Genomic DNA, 15,738 nt, shown 5'->3' on the forward strand with positions numbered 1-15,738 from the left:
TGCACCTCACCTGGCCCCGGGACTCCTTTCACAAGATGAGCTCCCTGGAAGGAATCCCAGGCTCCACAAACAAGCAATTGAACAATTAAAAAACCATTTTTCAACAAGAACACATACACAGATATAGCAAAACCCAAACACAGAGATTATGAAACCAGAGAGAAGAGAATTTGTGTCGACTTGGAGGCTAAATAGCTACTTCACAGAAACTTGTGTTTAGGGAACATTTTCTAGTTCAATCCTTGCTGCTTAATTCACACATCCAAATAAGTCTTTGTCTATTAATCAGGTGCCTCACTTGTGATCACCTGGTCATGGGCAGAGCAAACATCTTGCTGCCAAACACTAAAGTTTGAAAATAAACCTATGGATTCTCTTCTGGACCCTTAGGTAATAACTGGTCTGGTTTTGCTAATCTGTGCCTCAAGGACTCACCTATGAAGTTCCCATCCCATGCCAACAGTGAATACTTCTAATTTACTTCACTCCATCTTAACCATGAAATCAGCTTTCATCCTCAGACAATTTTGATAAGCCTAATCCATTACTAGTTTTAAATGTGAAGAAAATTTCTTTAAATGAGACAAGCTTCTGGAACATTCTCAAATAGGTTCAGTTTACAATATACTAATAACAAAAGAATCATTGTTGAGGAGGAAACTTCTGATCCAATACTCTCAGAAGGTTCTGCCCAATTTTACAATCTCTTTGAAACATTAGAAAAGGATTGAAAAGTGAAAAGACCACTCTTGGCATCATGGCCTCTCATACTTTCTCTGTGGAGTCTTAAAACTGATAGGGAAGGATTTTGGGTTGTCATATTTCTCTTCAAAATTGTCAGTGAAAAATTAGTAGTTATGCAATTTAAACAAAAAATAGCTTTAAAAATTATAGGCCCTTCTGAAATTGATTGAATTTGTAGAAAAATGTGTATCTTTTTATTACCTCTGAACTCAGGGAGACTGAACTGAATGAATGGCTATATTGAACTGAGAATAGCAGTCTATTTAAACTATGTGAAATAGTGCTGATTTTCATGGCTCTTAACTAGAAATCCATTTCCCTCACTCTTAACCCTGAATCACATTCAATTTTATTACTGTATGGAATGACTGTGACTTGAAGACTTTTATAATCTAACTTTTGCTGATGACCTATATGCTCCAAAAAAGCTAAGCTGCCTTCTGCCTAAGAGAAATGGCAGTGGGGTTAATCCAGCTTATTTTCAGGGCTGCTAACTTCTCACCCTACCCAGCTTGCCTTAATACAGGCCAGAGGTAGAAGCATTATTCCATTATTCTTAGAACCTGTGAATGGGGGGAGGCTATAGAGATCATCTAGTGCAATGTCCCATTTCCTTCACGGATTTCACACACTTGCAAAGGAATAATTCTTTCCCCAAACGTACAACAAAGTGAAAAAATAACCTCAGGACCCAGAAGGACATGACTGGATATGCAGAAAGCAAACATCCTCTACATTAGCACATAGTTGGTAAGAAACCACTCGTATTCTCGTCACCTTTTAAAGGATACGTTCATAATTAATTATTAAACTTTAAGTACTGCATTTTGACCCAAGTCAGATCAATGATTGTTACATACATACTATGTATATGTGCATTCATACACCCACTACATATACACGTCCCATCATGTAAAAGCTGCACAGGAATATGAGTTCACTGTAATATTTCTCCTAAAGAATAATAAAGGAAAAGAACATCAGACTCCCTTCTTAGAGGTTAATGTTTGATTTTAAATAACGTTTATGTTGCAATTGTTATACTAGTTTCCCACCTTTGGGGGATATAGTGGCAAATACTAGAGAATTTCTAAATGCTCAGAGTAGAATCTCAAAGTGGAACCAGCTGATGACCCTCCTCCCTGGAGCCATCTTCACTTGCCTTCAAAGACATTCCCCTCACTCAGTTGTCCCCGCTCCCATTGGTGCTCTATCTCTGTGCTTTTTCCTAATCCTTCATCTTTTCAACTTCTCAACACTAAAGTTTCCTAGAACTCTTTCCTAGGTCTCTTCCCACTGATTCTATCCAAAGATCACGGCTTTAAATACTATCTGTTTACTGGGGATTCCAAATTTATAACTTCAGAGTCGCATATTCAACTACCAACTTACTCGATCTCCATTTGAATGTCTAATAAGCATCTAAAATTTACCATACACAGAACTGATCCTAAACTCCTCTTGTAAATCCAGCCTCATCTCAGTTGTTGTCAATATCCTTCCAGACACAAGGTAAAGACCTTGGAATTGTCTATAACGTCTCTCTTTCTCTAATATCTCAGATTCGATCTGCCAGCAAATTTCTATTTACTCATCTTGGCAATAAATACAGAATTCAAACAACCTCACCACATCTATCACTCCCGCCCTCAGCCAAGGCACCATCAACTCTGCCTAGATTATTGTCACATCTTCCAGAAGGGTCTCTGCTTCTCTCTCTCTTCTCAATATTGTGACCAAAATGACCCTTTTAATCTTATCTAGTCTTGCTAATCTGTGGCCTCAAGGATATACCTGTGAAGTCTTTATCCTACTCCAACAGAGAATACTTCAATTTGCTTAAGTAAGATTGCACCTCCACTTACAACCCCCCAGTACCTTCGCAGCTCACTCCAGGTAAGCCACATTCTTCATAATCGTCCATGAGGCTTCACACGATCTCTGCCTAAACAGATGTTCACACATGTGCGGCATGCTCCCTAGCACACGTGCTCTCTCTCTCTCACACACACACACACACACCATTGCTTCTCTAATCTTATCTTTGACTTCTCTAAATTGCCTCCTGGCTAAGTTTCAAACACTGGAGACATGCCATGGAGTTTTCACCAGCTGTTTCTTCTTTTCTTCCCCAAATAGTCACAAAACTCACTCCCACACCTTCTTTGATTAAATTCCTTGTTGGTAAGTAGGTCCTAATAACTCTATTTAAAATCTCAACAGTCTCCAACTCCCAGAACTCACTAGCCAGCTACTCTGGTTTGAATATTTGTGTTCACCCAAAATTCTTATGTTGAAACCTAATCAGAACTTAATCTGCTTCCTGAAGCAGAGCCTCAGGAAGGTGATTAGGTGGCAGTGGCAGGCCCCTCATGAATGGGATTAGTGTCCTTGCAAAAGGAGCCCCTGAGAGCTGCCTTGCCCTATCTACCATGTGAGGACACAGAGAGCGTCATCTAGGAGACAAGAAACAGGTTCCTATTAAGCACTGAATATGCTGCTACCTTGATCTTGGCCTTCCCAGCATCCAGAATTGTGAGCAATAAATTTCTGTTGTTTATAAGCCCCCCAGTCTGCGGTATTTTGTGGCAGCAGCCTGAGTTGACCAGGACACCTCCTTCCTTGCCTTGCTTTCTGTTTTTTCATTTATCAGTTTTAAATGTATCTTATAAGTTGCATATTGAGACATCTTCCAGAAGCTGATAACCTCTTTCTTGTCCAATAGAATGCAAACTTCATGAAGGCAAGAGTTATCTTTTCTCTTCACTGGTGTATCTCTAGTGTCAAGGACAGTGCCTAGCAGCACTCACACGTAAACTTTACGCAGCTAATATTAAACACACTTTTGGGAAATTTTATTTTCTTAAAGTTAGATGCTTTAAAAGTATATAATCTTGGATTTTTGTCACTTTTATATATTTTTAAAACTCTTCTTTTAGCTACATACTAGGAAAAACAATATAAGATAAGGGCCAGAGTTAAAAATGGTAAATAAATTTCTTTAATTTACTTTAGTTCAATTTTATCCCTCTATAGAAGCTGATGAATTGGTTTTTTTCTGTCCTTAGTCAGAATTTCAGACATCAGCCAAACACATTTTCTAACTTTAAAAAGTTTCTTTCCCTTTGAACAAAAGAAAAAAGAAAATGGAAATACAGAGTCACTTGCTATAAAGCTACAATTTAATAAAAGCAGTCATAAAGATGAATATAGTTAATATGGATTTGGTTTACTTGTACAGCGTGTTCCAGAAATCCATCTGCAAATTAGTCTAATGGAATCATTGTTATCTTATTGAGTGTATATTGAGTATTTGAGTTCAAATAGTCATAAAGTATTCTGTGCCGTTATCTAAAAATCAATTATAAATTATTTGGTTATTTGGCTATGACGCTGACTGCTTGGTATTATGAAACCCAGGTCAGCAAGATTTTACAATCTATCTCTCCTACATGCTTACATGTGTGTATATCCAGGCACAAACACAAATGTCCTGAGAACTTTTACTACAAAAGAAAAATATTTAACTATGTATTTAAAGAGACAGTGAAGATTAGAAAGTAAAGTGCTTGTTTAATTTCAGACTGGTAATTGAAAGCATGGGACCTTTATCTAACCTTCAGTCTGATGCTCAGTTCATGACTACAAAATGCACTGTTCTTTCAAGAACAATATAAAAGACAGACAGTGTCAGTTATGCGAAAGAAAACTCGACACTGCTACCACTACTTGTGATCTACCCATCACTCACAAACACAGTGGTCATAGAATTGTCAAGCAGTAAAAAGCTGGGTGGCAGTGGTAAGAGGAGGATGTCTGAGAATTCCAAAGTGGGAATCCAAAGGAGGTGATGTTTTCTTCACTGTCGAAGAGAATTTTTCCGGTAATGTTCAATCTACCAGTTGGTCTTTTCTGCCTTTAAAAAATGAAGAAATTTGCACAGGCCAAGCATTTCTAGCACAGGACATGCGCAGCAATGATCCTCAGGAAACAGACACTGGTCTTACTGCTTCAGTGAGCGTTACTGAAAAAGAAGTGAAGGAGGTCGAATCTCATGCTCCTGAGTCAGAGACAACAAACCTGAGGACCAGGTTGCCAGGTAATTCACACGAATCGAGGGTGATCATCCAGCATCAAGATCACTAATAATTTTGAGAATATAGGTGACTTAGACGCACAGGCACAGCAAAGAGACATCTGACATTCCAAGTCCAAGTCTCCAGGTCCTTCCTTTTTGCACAGTTTGTCCTCTCTGCTTCAGAGCAATAAATAAGTTATCTCTCATAGCAGGGAGCATTTCAGGTTAGGAAACATCTTTGAATTCTATCCAGAGGGTTATGTCTGAGATATTTTCTAGGAAGCTGTGCCCCATAAATCTATAGATTCTAGGTTTGTTTACTATAAGCATTTCAAACCAGAGACATCTTGCTAAAACACTGTACAGATAAGGAGCTTCTCCTATAAAATACCCTTAGTCAGGCTGGTTATTTACCTACTCCCTGCCTTCTCTCCTTCTGGGACATGCACCCCATCTCCCCATAAAGGGCGAGAAATTGATTACAGGTCTTTTTTCCTCCTGGTGCTGACCTGTGAAGTGGCAAATGAGAAACAGTTGTAACTATTACTACCAAAACATGGATAATAACTACCCAGTACCTACAGTGTGAACCCTAAGCAAATGTAAACAAAATATCAAGCAAGTCTTTTCCCTTAGTAGAAAAGTTTTTTGTTTTTCACTTAATCTTTATTAAATCATAACTATATACATTTATGGGGTACAATGTGATGATTTGATATACAATGTGGAATGCTTAAATCAAACAAATTTAACATAACCATCACCTCACTTACTTGTTTTTTTTGATAAGTCATTTATAATGTACTCATAATTGTTTTGAAATGTACTCTTGCATTGGGCACATTAGGTGAGATCCCACCAAATACTCTCCTCTACTCACCCTCCCCTCTATGCGCCTCTTTCTTTCTAGACTAAGAAACTTTCCAAAGCTAACAAGCACAAATTTGAAATAGCATGACAGATCAGAAAACAATGCCCCCAAAGACAACCAAATCTATGGTCTTGATGCGACAACCAGAGCTAAACTCTCAGCACTAAATGTTATTTGTAATTGCTGTCTATAAAATTACACTTAAACGTGTCAAATTGTATCTGTGATATGAGTTCTATTCTTCTCAAGAAATCTCATTGTTGTTAACAGGGTTCCAACTTACTGACTCCCTTCTGGAGTTGTTACAGTGAACACTGGCAGTCAAGATTATGATACCCAAAATAGGTTTTAAAAAATTATGCTGCCTTGCTGCTGGAGTGTGATGTGTATCATAAACTCTCATTATTTTTTGTAAAGTTCTCCCAGGTACCATAAAGAGCAAATTAATCACACAAGGCCTTTCCCCTCAAGGAAATTACACCTTAAAAGAATCAATAAACTGAGAAATCAGCAAAATGACTGCTTCGACCCAGCTGAACTGACAGGTGTCATTAAAATGAATGGTTATAACACGGAATGATGTGCTCTCCGTGAAGAATGGGGACCTAAAGCCTGGCTCTGCCACTATCTGCTGGACCCTAACACATCACTTCCTCTTTCTGGGTCTCACTTTCATCATCCAGGAAATCAACGAAATTTGGATTAGATGATGCAAAGGTCCATTCAAGGTCTAAACTCACAGAGGAAATACCTAAATTAAAAAGAGGAAGAAAATTGGCACTATAGAATGTGTCGTTAAGTCCCAAGAACTGAGGGCTACACAATGTGTATTTTATTTGAAAAGTGGCATTTTCTTTTGCTTAATAAAAATCATATACATAGACTTGAAGTGCCCTGGCTCTGGTGCATTTATGAATGTAACACAACTGTGGCTCATACATTGGTCCCCAGCTATTAGAAGGCCCTGAGCCCTGGTCTTACCCTTGTACTCAACAGACTATTTAAATAAAATATTCTAATAAGTCTGATACCATTAGTTAGATAAATACAAAAAATAAAAAGCTTATTTGCAAGAAAAGCAAATACTATTTCAAAGTCCTAAAAGGGTCGGTTGAAAATCTCAGGGAATACATCCATGTGTCCTGGTGAAAGTACTCCCATAAGAAGCTGAACTAATTTTGGAGACATCTGCAGGCTCGCTGTTAGTGCACCCCCTTGCATAGCACAGTGAAGACCAGGGGTCTGTGTGCTCTACCACGGGAGGCATCTTCCCAGCCCTGACCAGAGGGAAAGGTATTACTGCACCCCTAAGATGCTAACCTTGACACCGCCAAAGCCTCTAAACTAACTGCAGAAGTTATATATTTTTTTTCCCTGACTCTAAAGATAAAGACTAGAGAAAAAAAAAATGGATTGAGTCTTTTTTTTTTTTCTAAACACCTTATAATGGCAGAAACATTTGAATTTCTTAACTGGTGCACAAGAGAGAGGAAGAAAGCGAGATGGGTAGAGATTTAAATTCAATTCTTTTCTTCTATTGTCTGAGACTACAGCATCAACAACTGGCAATTGAGAGAAGAAATACATCATTATACTTATTTATAGCATTAACTACTTTACATTCATCCACACAAGTGAAACTGTAAAAAAAAATTATAAAGGGAGTGTGTGGTTCTTTCATTAGCTTGTCTGTAATACTGGATTGGTCCATAAATTAATGTGTATAAGAGGATGGGGGGAAAAAAGGATTCAAAGCTCTGCCATTCTAATTACAGCTCTTTAAATATCAAAAGACACAAAGAAAGATTCCTTTTGAAAAGCCTACTGACTCTCTTGGCAAGACACTATTAATTACTTGCATAAATCTGCAGTTTGTACACCCAGAGCTATGGGTGACATTATTACATTATCCAAGCTTTTAACAGTCGGCATTGGTCTCAGCATGTGTTTCTTTAAACTCTTGTTTACCAAGCGATCTCTCTGTAAACTTCAGCTTCTGCTCAGAGGGGATGAGCCGAGCTCTGGGACAACAGGTAGCTTTGAGCCTCTCACACTGTCGACAACTCACACAATTCAATTAGAGAAATTGTATCATGCGAATTATTAAATTAGGCTGGAGATTGCTATGAGCTTTAATAATATCACAATCTTATTTAAAAACAAGACATATAGCTTTCATAAACAAATTGTTTATAAACAAACCACATGGGCAAATGCAAAATACAAAGTGGGCCTCCACTCCAAATTAATAAGTAAAGCCCCAGAGAAATGACATCTAACTCAGGAAACATTTGCCTCCAAATGTCCAACTTGAATATGTACACTTAATCTACATTTCTCTTTTGAACATCCATGGCATTGGAAAGTTAATAGAATTAAAATCTGGCTCTTGGCTCTATATTTTTGTAATAAATACAGACTCTAGGGAACATTCTCCAAGCTGCTTTGGAGGAGAGAGGGGAAGTGTATGGCTTGATGAAATGAAAACCTAAATTCAAAGCAGTGAATGTGTCCCCTGCTGTGCCCAAGTGCCAATTTTCAGCTTTAATCATGCACAAGAACCTTTTGCGAAATTTTTTAAAAGGAACATGGATTTATGGCCAAGCTGGATTGGTTGATATCATTGGTTGGGGGAGAAAGAAGCAGGCAAGGCAAGCCGTAAGTGAAAACCTAAACTACCCCAGGAGCCGTCCACTAAGGATTGAGTAGGTCCTCTTCCTCACGGTCCTCTCAATACAAAGCCGGTGGACTCTTAGGATAACTCCGAGTGCTGAAGACTCAAGGGTTGATCCTAGAGGTAACTTCACTTGTGCAGCCATTACAATTGTCGTGATACCCCTTAACAATCTGGTTCCTGGCTTGGCAACTGTAGCTCAGTGAGTAGGGCACCAGCCACATACACTGAAGGTGGCGAGTTTGAGCCCGGCCTGGGCCTGCTAAACAACAATGACAATTGCAACCAAAATAAAATAGCCAGGCACTGTGGCTGGTGCCTATAGTCCCAGCTACATGGGAGGCTAAGGCAAGAGAATCACTTACACCCTAGAATTTGAGGTTGCTGTGAGCTGTGGTGCCACAGCACTCTACCAAGGGTGACATAGTGAGATTCTGTCTCAAAAATAAATAAATAAATAAATAAATAAATAAATAAAAATAATCTGGTTCCTGCCAGTCGTTGCATTTCTAATTAGTCAGCAAGCCAAGTAATTATAGGACTTGGCCAATAGCCAAATTCTATTGATCTCACAAAGCTGGATTGTGCAACAGAGTAGAGCAGCGCCTTCCATCCTCTCAACCTTTAGACTTCTAATCACACAGATGAGCATGGGAACATTTTAGAGTTTGGAGGTGTGTAGGAAAGTCAAGTGTGTGCAGGCATACATGTCAGTAAATAAATGCAGGTGAGTACAGATTGACCCAATAATAAAGATTATGAGATGAAAATGAGAGTCATCTTAAACAGATGGCTGCATGTCTGGTAAGCACTTCACGGGGGTATCCCAATGCCTCCTGGAGAAAGATTGCAAAACATCCCAGCTACAAGATATTTTGCCAACATTCTAAAACAATTCCTTTCTTATACTGTTGAGGAAATAGATAGGAAAGATACATGGTTTGCTCAAATTTTTGCAAATAATTTATCGTAGAGTTAAGATTCAAATTCAGATCCCCTCTCCCCCCTTAACACACACAAGGTCCCACTCTGTTGCCCAGGAGTGCAGTGGCACAATCACAGCTCACTGAGACCTCCAACTCCTAGGGGAAAGCCATCCTTTTCAGCCTCCCAAGTAGCTGGGATTGCAGGCATATGTCACCATGCTTGGCTTAACTTTTAAAAATTTTTTGTAGAGACGGGTCTTGCTATGTTGCCCAGCTGGTCTTGAACCCCTGACCTCAAGTGATCCTCCCATTTCAGCCTTCCAAAGTGCGGGGATTACAGGCCTGAGTCACCATAGCAAGCCTCAGCTTTGTCTCTCACTCAAGGATTCTTTTGCTAGTGCTCCGAGAGTATAAATAGACTAAATCTAGCAACTGCTTCTTGCCATGGTAGTCATAACCTAGCTAGGCAAATATAAAAAAAAGAAGAAGAAATCAAAAACCAAATATGAAAATAAACATATTGTGTGGGAGATGTTTTAAAGATTGTCTAGAGGAAGGAATAAGAGTCACAGATTAGATTATGTCCCTTTCTTACTTAAACATTTCACTGACTTCTTGCCATTGCTCCTTTAGTGAAGTCCAAGGTCCTCCCTGGCCCTCCAGGTTCTATCCCAGGCTCTGTCTTCAGCCTCTCCCAGGCCCTTGTCCTCCTTAACCATGGCGTGCCTGGGCCTTCAGACTTCTTTTAGTTGGTGGTAGTAATTTCATAAGCCTCATACTCAGATTTTTTGTTCTTCGTTTTATCTGTGGTGCCTAGAGTCGAGGAGATAGTTGGTATTCATTAAATATATGGGGAATAAATGAAGTCATATATGTAAAAAATGCTTGAAAAATATTCAGAACACAAGCCACTATTAAAATGCTAGTGTTTCTATTTATTTCTTAATGTATTTGGAATCTGATTCTTACATAGAACTCTTAAGGGGTAGATTTATGGCCTAAAGCTGCACACATTATATTGTGCAATGACTAGGGTAGTTAGATTAAGTTAGGGGTAGTTGGAAATACACCACCTTTTTTTTTTTTTTGAGACAAAGTCTCACTTTGTTGCCCAGGCTAGAGTGCCATGGCATTAGCTTAGCCCACAGCAACCTCAGACTCCTGGGTTCAAGTGATTCTCCTGCCTCAGCCTCCTGAGCAGCTGGGACTATGGACACACACCACCATATCCAGCTAATTTTTCCTATTTTTAATAGAGATGGAGTCTCACCCTTGCTCAGGCTGGTCTCTAACTCCTGAGCTCAAGCAATCCTCCCACCTCAGCCAGAAATTCACCACTTTAAACATCTCTCATCCAGATCCTGTACTAACCAAACTGAGCATTCTTAACTCCAACTGTTACTAAAGAAAAACAGGTTATTTCTTGTCCAGAAAACAAAACAGAAGAGTCAGCTCTTCTATTCTCTCATCCCAAGCTGCAGAGCAGGGTATTCTCAGTCACATCATCATTCTTTGGGGACAGATGTACATGATGGCAAATATGACATCATTGATCCATCTCCATGCATAATTTGATTGATCGAGCTGAATTTCTGCCAAGGGTCCTCTCCTGGGAATGTACGCAGGGCTTCGGCCATGATCCAAACAGAAAGGCTGAGCCAGCCGGTCCTGAAACTTGGTGGGGGCCTGGTCCTCCCACGGTGATCCCCACTTGCTCCTCACTTTCAGAACAGAGCAAGCTCCCTGGCTTATCCCCCCACACACTGTCCCATCAGAAGCTGGGTTTAGCTCTTCATGGGGGTGTGATCTGCGGGAGGCTTACCTGCTTCATCTTGCTGGAGATGCCGCGTGAATTAGAACACCTTAATGGCTACATCACACTTCCTAGTGTAGCATTATTTCTGATTCAATTATTTTTTAAAACCCCACATGATCAGTATCCATTAAACATTATATTTATTCACATGCTCAGGTTCTGAAGATGGATGTATATAAAAATATATATGAGTGTATGTATATATATGTATATATATATATATTTGATATATAGAGAGCGATAAAGTCTCTCTACCAATGAAGTTTACATCCTAGGTGGGGGAGACAGACCATAAATGAATAAGTAAATATATGCCAAAAAGTGCTAAGTGCTGGAGAGAAGAGAGAAGCAGGCTGTAGGGAGATGATGGCTGAGGTGAGAGGGGCCAGACCACCCGAAATCCTGAGTAAAGGCTCCACGAGGGAAGAGTCCCTGCAAATTTCTGTGGAGAGTGCAGTCCTCACACAAGGAGCAAGAAGCACAATGGTCCTGCTGCGGGAGGATGTCCTATTAACTGTATTTTCTTATTATCTGTATATAGTCTTAATTCTCTGGTCTCTAGGGTCTTGTGATTTGGGAGAGATACCCCTGGGTTAGCTAACTCCTAGAGATCGCAAACAACTGGAGCCAGGAGACTCCTTCCACATGCAAACCAGCCAGCCCAAAGCCCGTAGTGCAGCCACCTCTTTTATGGAGTTCTCACACTGAGCACCAATACTTTCTCATTTTAATCACCCCAGGGTCAGGTCTCAGACAACCTGACACAGCCCCTACCCTCCAGAGGCTGCTGAAATCCCTCAACCTGGCCCAGCAGGTCTCAAACCTACCTGCTCCCCTGCGCAGGCCTCCCCCTCCTCCACTCTGAGCAGCACAGGTGCTTCCCAGGTGGCCCTGCTCATGCTACACCTCCTGTTTCTAGGGGCCTATGTGTAAAAACTTCTTCCTTTAGAATAGCCATTTCTGTGTCCATAAGCCACGTCTCACCTGATTAAAACAATCCCAGGAATACTTTAAAGCACTTGCCTGGTGTGCTCAACCAGCAGCAAGGCCAGTACGGCTGGGGCGGAGAGAGTGGGGATGAGACCAGGGAGGGAAGCAAAGGGCCAGCCCACCTGGGGCCCTGGAGCAGTCACAGGGATGTCGGCATTTAATCCAAGTGAAACAAAGAGCCACCAAGCAGTGGTTCTCAACCCTCCTAATCACTGCCCCGATGTATTTTCATTGTTACGAAGGGGTCACAACCCACAGGTTGAGAATTGCTGCACTAAGGGATTCAGAACAGAAGAAGGACATGATTTGACTTCCCTCTCCATAAGAACACTCTGGCTGCTATGCTGATGAGAGACTGAAGGACGGCAACGCAGAGGCAGAGAAGTAATAGGGACGTAGCACGATAATTTAGGCAAAAGACGCTGGTAAACTGGACCAGGGGAGTGTCAGCAGGGTGAGCAAGCAATGGTGAAGTTATAAAGTCTTTTGAAGGTAGAGTCACTGTGGTTTGCTAATGGATTGATGTGAGATGAGAGAGAGAGAGAGGCCATAGATGACTGCAAAGATTTGTAGCATGTCAAACTATAAAAATGCAGTTACCATCCACTGAGTTCACAAAACCTGCAGGAGGAAACTCCCTGGGGGAGGAAATACACATGAATTGAGATGATCGGAATGAATGCAGATAGAAAACAAAGCTGGGGCTTGGCCTTGTACGTCAGTAAGAGGACAGACGGTGAAACTGACGGGAGAACTCAGAGGATGTACGACAAAGCGTTGAGCAAGGAGAAGGCAACGAAAACTGGCCCAATGCCACTCACAGGTCCAAGAGACGAAGGCAGAGATCTGTCACAAGTCAGCAATGCCAGGGTCATCCGTACAATAACACCATGAGCACAGCAGAAAAAAGTCCATAAACCCTGACTTCTATACAGATAGCCAGAACTTCAAAAATGAGGTTTCCTTTAAGCAAGATATAGTTCTACCCATTTCTGCAGGATTTTGACACTGGAGAAAAGTTAAGATTTTCAACAGCAAATGCCTTTTCCTGTTTTTTTGGCAGATGAACATAATAAGCTGAGTTATCCAAGGCCATATAGTTAGAAGAGTTGGAAACTGAAATGAAACTAAAGTTTCTTGATCTCCCTGCCCTTTCTGCTCCATCACACTACCTCTTTGCCTTTTGACTTCAAGATGGATGATGAAAAGTCGTTCAAAGCTGTATGGTGGTGTTAAGTACAGTCATACACAGCGTACTAGTGTTTCAGCCCACAATGGACAGCACAATCATGGTTCCATGAGATTACAGTACTACATTTTGACTGTATATTTTCTGCATTTAGATATGTCTAGACACACAAACAGTTGCCACTGGGTTACAGTTGCCTATGGTTTTCAGTACCAGTAACATGCTGTGCAGGTTTGCAGCCTCAGAGCAACAGGGCACACCATACCGCCTGGGTGTGTAGGAGACCACACCACCTGGGCTTATGTAAAGACACTATAGGATGTTTAGATGAAGAAAATCCTCCAAGATACATTTCTCAGGACAAAATGCCATCATTAAGAGACACATGGCTGTAAGGCTAACCTTTTTATCTGAAGCCTGGTATATTTGTGCTTTCCAATATTTAAAAGTTTGTAAAAAAAAAAATATGACTGAGCACAGTGACTCACGCCTATAATCAATCCTAGCACTCTGGGAGGCCAAGGCAGGACGATTGCTTAAGCTTAGGAGTTTAAGACCAGCCTGAGCAAGAGTGAGACCCCCATCTCTACTAAAAATAGAAAAAACTAGCTGGGCATGGTGGTGTGTGTCTGTAGTCCTAGGTACTCAGGAGGCTGAGGCAGGAGAATCACTTGACCCCAGCAGATTGAGACGGCTGTGAGCTAGTCTAGGGGACAGAGTGAGACTCTGTCTCAAAAGAAAAAAAAAAGTTGTAAAAATCTTATTTAGAATAATGCTATGGAATATTTTCAAAGCACTGACAGAATCAGTGTGTAAAGGAAAGGGGATCCCCATAGGAGAGGTCCCAGAATTCTATCTCGAAGCTCAGTAAAGCCAATGAGATGATGTTGGTTAAAACATCTTGCCAATGACTGCACTATTTTAAAGAATGTTCTAGAAAGTTAGTCTTCAACATGTAAAATCACTTGCTTCATAACACTTTCCAGAAACTGTGTCACTTGCTTGTTTCATTATTGCTGTTGCTCCTACTGAGCTTAGCTGTGGGCTTCATGAGCGTGGAGATCTTGTCACTCTCGCTGGCCTCTGGGTCTCAGAGCACAGGCTAGTCCCCGGCAACCAGGAGAAAGCAAAACAGTTCATAGCGTGGATGAATGTTTGAGCTGAGCCCTGAAGAATCTAAGTGGAGGTAGAAAAGCAGGGGGAGGTTACTCAAAAGCCAGTCCTTAACCCAGCTCGTCAGTTTGGCCCAGCGGTCTGCACTAGTGAAAAGAAACAGTCTTTAAGGGGATAAGAGAGAGGAGGAAGCCTCATGCTGCCTCACAGAAATATGTTAAAACCACTCTAAATTGTTGACACAAAGTCGGAAGGAAGTCTTGTCTGATCCAGCCTGACAAGCCGAGGTAGGAATGGACTTCAGGACAGAGTGCTTGGGTGTCAGCTGGCTGGGACCCAGGAGACAAGCTGGTTCAAACCCCACCCCGTTCACAGACCAGGAAAGGGAAACACCCGCTGGCTGTGGCCAGACTCCTGCCCACAGCCTGCCCCCTTCCCAGGCTTTTCTTGCTACTCCTGCCCTCGAATCTTGTTTATCAGAATAAGGTTCCTATATGTGGGATTTGTAGATGTACATTGGCGCTTTGATTAGATTCCAACAGACAGAAGTGTTGGGTACTACCTACCAGCTTGGATTCAGATCCACACAATCCCTAACCATGTGAGGCTCAGTGAGCAGATTAAGCCAGGAGCCCTTCTGCCGATGTGTGTGTCTGAATTAAACGGGGACTTTGGGTTCCACGTGGAGCCATATCCAGGGGATCTGAGCAGGGGAGACGGAGTACAGGAGAGGTGTGGTGATGACCCTCTCTAAACAAATGAACCACGGATTCGGTAATGAACCTGAATCTAGGCAGGAGTTCTGCAGTAGAAAAGACACATCCTTTGATAGGGTATTTTTCTTCATGCTTTTATATGACTGTCTGTGCCTGACTCCCAGACTGATTTGTATTGTTTACAAATACAACTAGAAGAAGTCACAAGATTGCCTTCTACAGTGTACAGTTTCTAAATGAATCTGTTGTTGCAGGAAACTGGTCGCTAAAAATGTTAAAAATATATAAAATTAAAATAAATTAAATAAAATAAAATAAGCAGAAGGAAAAGCATAGGCACAGTCCTGGAAACCTAAGAGGTCTGCTGTACCTGAGGATGGGAGGGGCCGGGGCCCTGGGGCAGTGGGGGAGGCAGCTTTGTGTGGCAGAGCGGAGAAAGCTGCGTGGTCCTTGTGAGACAGATACCAAGTCTGAGATCGGGCTCCATTCTGAAAGCTCAGAAGAGTGCTGGAGAATAATAAGGGGAGAGGGACACACACAGCAAGGCCTGGATTTTAGAATGAACTTGGGCTTGAGCATGGACAAAGTTGAGACCAAGACACGGTGCAGGAGGATGCATTA

This window comes from Otolemur garnettii, unplaced genomic scaffold (genome assembly GCF_000181295.1).
Source record: "Otolemur garnettii isolate 467f Iridium unplaced genomic scaffold, OtoGar3 scaffold00255, whole genome shotgun sequence".
In the NCBI taxonomy this organism is placed as follows: domain Eukaryota; kingdom Metazoa; phylum Chordata; class Mammalia; order Primates; family Galagidae; genus Otolemur; species Otolemur garnettii.